The sequence below is a fragment of the Eptesicus fuscus genome, chromosome 8 (genome assembly GCF_027574615.1).
Source record: "Eptesicus fuscus isolate TK198812 chromosome 8, DD_ASM_mEF_20220401, whole genome shotgun sequence".
NCBI classification, from domain to species: Eukaryota; Metazoa; Chordata; class Mammalia; order Chiroptera; family Vespertilionidae; genus Eptesicus; species Eptesicus fuscus.
In genome coordinates, this window is record NC_072480.1 from 9347529 (window position 1) to 9356310 (window position 8782).

The 8782-nt window shown below is 41.5% G+C and overlaps 1 protein-coding gene across 2 annotated transcripts in view; it reads right to left on the bottom strand.

The window, feature by feature from the left end:
• The window catches only part of LRCH1 (leucine rich repeats and calponin homology domain containing 1), a 225996-nt gene that overhangs the window by 77313 nt on the left and 139901 nt on the right, over positions 1–8782 (bottom strand). The window lies entirely within an intron of this gene.

Sequence of the window (8782 nt, forward strand, 5' to 3'; positions counted from 1 at the left end):
GATGCTCCAACACACATGCCAAATGTCTTGCACCTCCTTGGTATCACAGAACCACAGATATATTTGGGCTACGAATGATCCCAATGAGATCAAGTCTTTAAATATCCCACATCCCACATGCTGAACCTGCAAAAAACCCTCTTTCACTCTCCCTTTTAGAGCAGCAAAGCCTCATTTTGAAATTGGTTTCACATTCATTCAGATAAGATGACCTCACCATTGACCATCCCCCAGAAATCCTGGGCTCTGAGTAAAAGCAGGGCCATACAGAACACAATGGACTGCTGCTCTCTATCCTCATCTCCTCTAAACGTCCTCAGGTGACCTGCTCATCTGTCAAGGTCATGAGGATACTTAAATGAATATCATTTGATGAAGAGGAATAATATCACTCCTGACAAAGGGAGTGAAGCTGTAATCTATAAAGGCTGATGGCACACGTGTAATCAGCCTGGATACTGTTCTATACTCATCTGTCTACCTGGGGTAGCATGTGATGAGCTAAGAACACTAGGTATTCAAGGGCATCACGCCCCAAACTTGCTGTTGCTGCATCACTCCTGGCCCAGAAAAGTCATACAAAAATTTATGAAAAGTATCTCTAGTGTTTAAACACACACACAATCACACACACACACACACACACACACACACACACACACACACACACACACACACAAAACCACAAGCACATCTGCAGAGACAAAAAGTGTCAGGAAGTAATTTCAGAATTAGGAGGTCCAGAGATCTGTCCAATCACTCTTGGCCCCTCCCTGAGTCAGTAAATTACTTTGCCTTTCTGAATATACTTCCATGTATGAGAAGTGAAAATTGAAATGCCTGCTTTCCCAATTCCTAAGGCATTTGATCAGTCATATAAGTCAACAACCAAATCTTTCACAGAAAGCCTTATCTTCTCTTAACCAAGTTACAAATAAGCAAAAGATACCATTCCATTCTACTTTAAAAAAGCCCTCACACAAATGGTACACAGGTAAGCCCTAGATATATATGAAATTAAATCATTCTATTGGACTCATAAAGTCACATTGGTGATGTTTTGAGGAAGGGGTGTTGTGGGGGAAGAACTAGTGGGAATTATTTTCCATCTCTAGAGAGAATTTATGTAGTTGACAACTAAAATAAATTTTTATAAGTCTGTGAGAGAGAGACAGCATGAGAAAGACCCTTTTGTAGTTCAGGGAAATCAGATTTTCAATGTGAAACTGACAATTTAAATAAGTTTCAAGGACATGATTTTTTAAAATGCCCTTCTCTTGAGCTCCTAGATGGAACAGACCATGTCTTACTCACTCCATCTCTTGGTGCCAAGCAAAATGCCAGGTATAAGGTAAGGAATCAATAAATGTTGGATAAAATTCTAAGTCTATTGCTGGTGACACTCTAAAACGCTGCAGTTTACTCTGTCTCACTTATGGGGAGAGGGGGAGAAAAAGAGAGAAAGAGAGAGAGGAGCAAAAAAGATATAGGCAGCATTTTCACAGCATAAAATCTCATGAGATTGTTATCCCATTTTCTGTGTGTACTATAATCATTTTGCACTTTGTTCATTATCCTCTGGTTAGCCAGAATTTAGGATATCCTATTTCTCTAAATATAAGGTAAATTTTCCAACATATATTTTTAACATAATGACTTTATCAAAGAAAATCAACTCCCCTCAGCTATTAAATACTTATTTATCAGTAGGGAAAATGATAACCAATATACTTTTTCTGTTTTAGAGAACTTAACATGATAAAAGCGAGTTTTACCTTCTGAATTATAGAACTGGACATTTGTAGACAATTAGAAACACAAAATCCAATTGTCTACTCACATTTTAAAGGGTATTTGGTGAAGGACAGATTATTTTAATAATACTTTTCACTGATGTCAGTTACTTCCTGTTCTGCCAAAAGAATACAGAAACAATGCCCAGGCAGATGTAGATATAAGTGAGATAAAGACTTTTCACTATAGCACAGTGAATATTGTTTAAAACTCTATCCCCTCCCCATTATTGAACTTGCCAAATTTAAGAAGTTATAAATTCCATCAAAAAAATTGAAACCCTTAGGTAATTATGTCTTGATTAGCTGGGGAATGAGGAAGAGAGAGAAGATAATAGTATAGATGCTTGGGGATAAGATATTTCCCTAGAAAATATAAACGCAATATTCCTAGAGTGGCCTGGTTCTCTAGAACATGTCTGTCCATAATTAGCCTAAGATAAGATAAGGTTGTGGTTTTGTTTGTTTGTTTTTTAGTTCATTAAAGAAAAGAAGATTTAGGAAAATAAATTAAAAAAAGAAAAACACTAAAGCCTCACACTTCTGAAATTAATTAGAATTTACCATGCTATGAATTCCAGATTCAGTGGCTTCTTAGAATAGTCAAATGAATTCCTTCTGAATTATCTACTAGCCCTAAGCTATGTCTTAGAAAAAGGAAATTATTTCAAGCTTCAGTGAAATCAAATTACCATAAATTTAGTGTCACAATATTACAAATATATAGGTAGACCAGAAAATGAACCATAAACATAGAATACATATTTACTAATTCTATTCTTTTTGACAGAGTAATATATCTAATTATTAAATACTCGAACTTAGGTTTTTATGGAACAGCCAGTTCACTTTTGTCATTTGGATTAAAAAAAAAAATTGAGGAGTTTACCTATGACTTAAACTTATATTCCAATGGTTTAATCAACATACTTTTAAGTAACCACATTTCATCAGAGCCTTTCTAGGCAATAAAGGAAGTATTTAGAAGTTAAATACACGTTGAAGATTAACACACTTTTGCTGATAGGTGCTAGTTGCTAGCTTCCCTTTAGAATGCAAAAATGACAAGGATTTAAAGTGTCAGAGTAAATTCCGATATTAATAGGTAATGCTCACTTTCAGATAATAATATCGGAAAAAAACTAGAAGTGTTTTGAAGGTGTGACCTCTAATGAAAACCAACATAAACACTGTGTCAAGATGATCTCTGTTTGAGAAGAGGTCTAGTGAGACCAGGTCACATTGTGGAATTGCATGTGGCATTTCCATGAGCTACCATGCTCTGACTCTCAGGTTTTAAAACTTAGTGTGGTTATATTATTGCTTAAGTCATATTTTTGTAATAAATCTAGCTCTTTTTTTTAATTGAAGGAAACACAAATATCTGACAGGAATTGTAAGCTATTACCATTGGCCTCCCATCATGTGACCATGCCTTTTTCACTGTGTAACTTCAGTGAATGTCTTAACCTCTCTGTGCCTATGTAAAAGAAGAAGTGAGATTAAATAATTCTAATTTCCTTCCAACATTAGGAAAACCCATTTACCACATCAAAAATAAAGAGCTGACAGCCCTGGCCTGTGTGGCTCAGTTGGTTGGGCAACATCAATGCACGAAGAGGTTGCCAGTTTGATTCCTGGTCAGGGCACATCCCGGGTTTCGGGCTCGATCCCCGGTTGATGCTTCACTTTCGCATTGATGTTTCTCTCCCCTCTCCCTTCCTCTCTCTTTAAAAAAAAAAATCAATAAGATATAGGTGTTGTTGCTTTTTTTAAGACAAAGAAATAATGAGCAGACTTTGAAAGACAAATATCTAACTGACTCAGGAGTAATGTCAATTTTTATTTCTTAGCAATCAAAAACCTCAATGCCTGCAGTCAGAACTTTTTTTTTAAGAAAAATCGTTATGTTCATTTAAACTCCACACTGTTTCAAGCAACTGCTAGTATGATAGATGTATTATCTCCCAAGACTTACTAAATGTTTCTTTCCAGTATAAAACTCTACTTCATACTGTTCCACACACCCACAAACACAGGTCCCACCCCACTGTTCTTCATAAGAAAGGCAGAAATTGAAGCAACAGACGGAGTCTTGAATAAGCCATGGGTTTCCAAATATCCCACAGAAACCAGAGATGTGAGGAGACACCTCCAGACTACAAATGGATGAAAGATCATGGCAGACACACGAATTTACATCTCCACTACCTAACTCAGAGGTTGAAATGCTACCTATAAAAATAATGAAGAAGGGACATTCCTCAGAAGCTGCTCAGTAAATCCTTGGATTCAAACTCTCCACACTACCAACATTTTATGAAAAGAGAATAAAAAATAGTATCCCTGGTCAGGGCCAGGAAATACACCTTCCAATCAGTTATTACTTGAGCCAGGCCCTGTGAGTTTTTGGTTGTAAAAGCAGGTTTCTGAATCCGTGATACTGAGTTCTCATACATGAAAGCAAGAGCTGGAAGACACAATTTTCACACACTGCATGATTTGGAAGAGGAGAGAGCTGAGAAAACTCAAATTAGAAATAGACCATCTCTTGACCCCAGGATGTCAGCAAGCACAGAGAACTAATGAGAAAACTCCTAAACCTTTGGCAAATGACCTTTAGTGTTCGCCAATTTATTGTGTTCTATCTTAAGTGTGCCTGTCTTCATAGCTGTCTGTTAATGATAACATACTAGAGGCCCGGTGCAGGGGATTCGTGCACTGGTGGAGGCGTAGTCTGTGGGGATCGGCCTGCTGTGGAAGTGCCGCTCATCCAGGTCAGCCAAGCGGCACCCCCACTGTGAGAGTGCACTGACCACCAGGGGGCAGCTCCTGCGTTGAGCATCTTCCCCCTGGTGGTCAATGCGTATCATAGCAACTGGTCAACTGGTCGTTCTGGTCGTTCTGCCGTTCTGTCGCTGGGCTTTTATTATATAAGACTAGGGGCCCAGTGCACAAATTCATGCACCTTGAAAGGAATGTGGGCCACGAGGCTGCGGTGGGCACAGGGGCGGGTCTTGGCCCATCCTCCACACCCCCACCCAGCCCCTCCCGCCATGGTCCCTGGTCTCGTCTGCCAGCAGCCCTGCTCCTGCTGCCACCACCCCCACACATTGACGGTGCCAGCCCCACTTGCACCCGCTGATGGCACGGAGCAATTGGGGCGGGTGCCAGCAGCGGGTACAAGCAGTGGCTGCTGCCCTGATCGCCCCTCAGGAGCAGGGGGAGGTGGAGAAGCCCTCAGGGGCAATTGGGGCCGGCAGCCACTGTTCATACCTGCTGACAGCGCCAAGCGATTGGGACAGCTGCCAGGCACCAGCAGTGCGAGTGGCAGCTCCGGCACCGGCTGCGGGTGTGAGCGGGGCCAGTGCCGGCAGTGGGTGTGAGTGCCCGGCAGGACCACGGCATGTGGGAGCAAAGAATTTTCAGTAATCACCAGAGGCTTGCCCTGATGACAGTGACCAGTGCCCTGCCTTGGTCTGGCACCCCCACTCCCCTGCTCCACCATCCCACCTCAGCCAATGCCCACCATGTTCCGCACTCTGCTGCCTACTGCCGACACCCCCCATGTTCTGCACGCACCCCCTGGTGGCCAGCACATGTCATAGCAACTGGTTGTTTGGTTGTTCCGCTGTTCAGTCTATTTGCATATTAGGGTTTTCTATATATAGATGGCATTCAATAAGTATGCCTTACCAAATATTCACCATACCTTATTCTTCAGGCATGATTGACAGCAAGAGAAGCATGTTTCCAATATGTTAACAAGGTTTCAGTGAGTAAAGTGAGGTTTAGTCAATACAAGAGAAGTCTGCTGCCCCTCCTTCACGGCTGTGGCTCTTTGGTGAGAAAACCTTCAGACAGATACTGCCCACCCATTTGTACCACACCCTATTTTTGTACATTTCTCTCATTCACTCTCAGCTGTTCATGGCTTGCCACAACTTTGGTGGGAAAATCAGTCCAAGCTGAATCCAGGAATGCCAAAGAAGGAAGTCATGGCCCTTTCTCCATGACAGGCTTACTTACAACTAGATGAGGCACAATGAACACAGCTATGGAAAGGGTATGGACTTTCATCAGACAAACCTGGTTTTCACCTCAGCTCCACTACATTGAAGCTCCACAGCCTTAGGTAAGTAATTTAGAACCTCAAACTCGCCTGTAAAACGTAGATATAATCGCTACCTTGCTGGATTATTGTCAAGATTAGATGAAATAACACGTCATGTACTTAGCAGAGTGCCTAGCATACAGTAGGTGCTTAGTAATCTCTTCCCATCATAGAAGCACACACAGATGGTCAGATATTTTTTCCAACCCCAATTTCTCTCAAAAATTAGAAAGGACAACTCCTTTTTTGTAGATGGCTATAGTGTTTTTGTGTTTGTTTTTTAAGCAAGTGATTCTAGAATGCTCCACAAATACTCGAAGGAAAAACAGAGTTTACAACTCAATTTAGGAGTCTAATGTGAAAATTCTAAAATGATTTCTCTTCAAAATTCTTAAACAATACTGAGCCTATAAACAGAGATTTTATCAGCACGGTGGTGGCTTAAGGTACTCTAAATGCTTGGGGAGCTCCCATATTTTTTAGTAAGTTGGTTACTATGTAGCACAAAACAGAAGCCACCCACATAATCCCAGACTTACTTTAGGCTCTCCCGGGAATTTTGTTCTAGTTGATAGCTAAAAAACATCTGACGTGATTACCTATAGTAATACTACTATTTTAAGCAAAAAGATTAAAGATAAGAAGGAATGGAAACTAATCTTTTTTTAGTTTGTGACCTTAAGCAAGGCTAGTTACCCTCTGTGGTTAAATAATGGCAACTTATTGCATTTTTACCAACTTCACAAAGAAATGTTTTTTTACAAAGATCTAGCTTGCTTATCCCCAGAGTAGAAAAAACACAGGCTGCCCATCCAGTATGGTAATCACCACATGTGGCTACTGGGCGTGAGAATGTGCCCAGTCCAATCCATGATGTGCTGCAAGTGTAAACACACACTGGGCTTCAAAGACTTAATACAAACAAAGAATACAAAATGCCTCATTACTTTTATATTGTATACATGTTGACATTATGTCTTGGCTATCTTGGGTTAAAATATATTATTAGAGTTCGTTTGCTTATATATATTTTTGTATGTAGCTACTAGTTACTAGTACTTTTAAAATTACTAGTACATCTGCTGAGGCAGCCGATCGATGTTTCTTTCTCATTGATAGTTCTATCACTCTCTCCCCTCATCTCTCTCTAAAAATCAATAAAAACACATTTTAAAAATAAATAAAACAAAATTGCATCTGCTGCTTACTGGGTGAGGGTGTTTCAACTGAAGTTATAAGTTAACTACACTAGGATGATGCTCTATACATCCTCCTGCCTCGGTTTCATCATTTGTAAAATGTCAACACCTTGGATTAGATGTCTTTTCAAACCTCTATGGCTCTAGTGTTCCAGAACGCCAGGGTTCAATAGTTGTTGCTGGTAGAGAAAATTCACGAGGACTGGTTGATGACTGCTGTAACTATGAGGCAGGCAGCCTTCCTAAGAGCCGGCTCCAGACAAGGTGCTTAAGACAAGCTCAGGGCGTCCCTTCCACCCAACCAGCAGCCTTTGTGTCTCAAGGCTGCAGACAGTGCTGTGGTACTTCCCCTGCCAGCCCCGCAAGCTGACGAGGTCATGTGAGGAAAGCCCTGCTCTGACGCGGGTGGCTCCAGGGCTCAGCCTGTGCCACCGGTTAACAGAGCTGTCCTAGTTGTAGGCACAGCTGATGGCTGGCACACTGTGGGCTGAAGCGCAGGGCGCAGTGGGACTGAAACACATTCTGGCTGCCAAAGGGGTCCAGAACACTGACTTCATCAGTCAGGAGCCCAAAAGTAGGAAACAACAACAACAATTTGTAACTTATATTGTATTTATCAGACTCCTGAAAGAAGCATTAAAAAGACAACATATAACTATCAGTTTCATCCAAAGCATTACTCTATATTTGTTTATTTTCTGTTAAAATGGCACCTTCTGAATTAACCTGGACTGAAAGATAAAGTCCCCCCAACCCAGAAAGTACTTGGGAGTCTGCACCAAGCCACCTTCGTGGCCCACTCTCCATCATTTGACAGCAGCATGCAGCAAACATGTTTAGGTGTCTATCATGTGCCGGGCACCAGGTACAACAGCAATATACAGTCCCTTGTCCTTAAGCAGAATACCAAGTAAGATGACAAGTGTGACTCTGTGAAAATTGGATGGTAAGTTTTGGGTGCTGATCTTAAAAGCACCTAACTCAGGACCTGGGAAGGCATTTTGGAGAAAGTGAGATCGAAGTGAGCTAAAAACTGACCAAAAGAGGAGGAGGAAGAAACAGTCCATGCTCCAAAGGACACATATGAAAATGAACGAGGTGCATCACCAGAAGGCTGTAATTTAGAGGGTGAAGGGACTAAGGGCAAGAGATGAACCTGAGAGGGAAGCAGGGGCCAGACCATGCGGGCCTTGAATACTCTGTGAAGGAGTTGATAATGGTGGCCTAAACCTAAGGCAGTCATCCCATTCTTCCTAGCCTCAGGAGGATTAAACTGCTTCTTACTGCCCAAGCATGCCATGTAGTACCACACTGTCCTGTCTTGGTACAAGTCATCCCTCCTTCTTGCCTTCTTCAAGGCCTTCCTGTCTCTGCCTTCTTATTTTCATCTCAGAAATCCCACATGGATTTCTGGCCCCAAAGAAATTAACTGGAGTTGGAACACAAAAGAAAAGTGATTGGTCATCAATGTTCTAGACTGGCATCTACTTGCAGGAAGGCACCGTGTCCTTTCCATGGTTGGAATCACAATATTTTACTCTGTGTTTGATACATGGAGTAATGTAAGGCACCTCTCAAAGGTCTCTTCCCTTAAAACCTTTCCCAGCCCCAAGACTAATCAATCGTTCCCTACCCTGTAAGCACACTTCTTGTAATAGACTTCAGGGTGAGAGGAC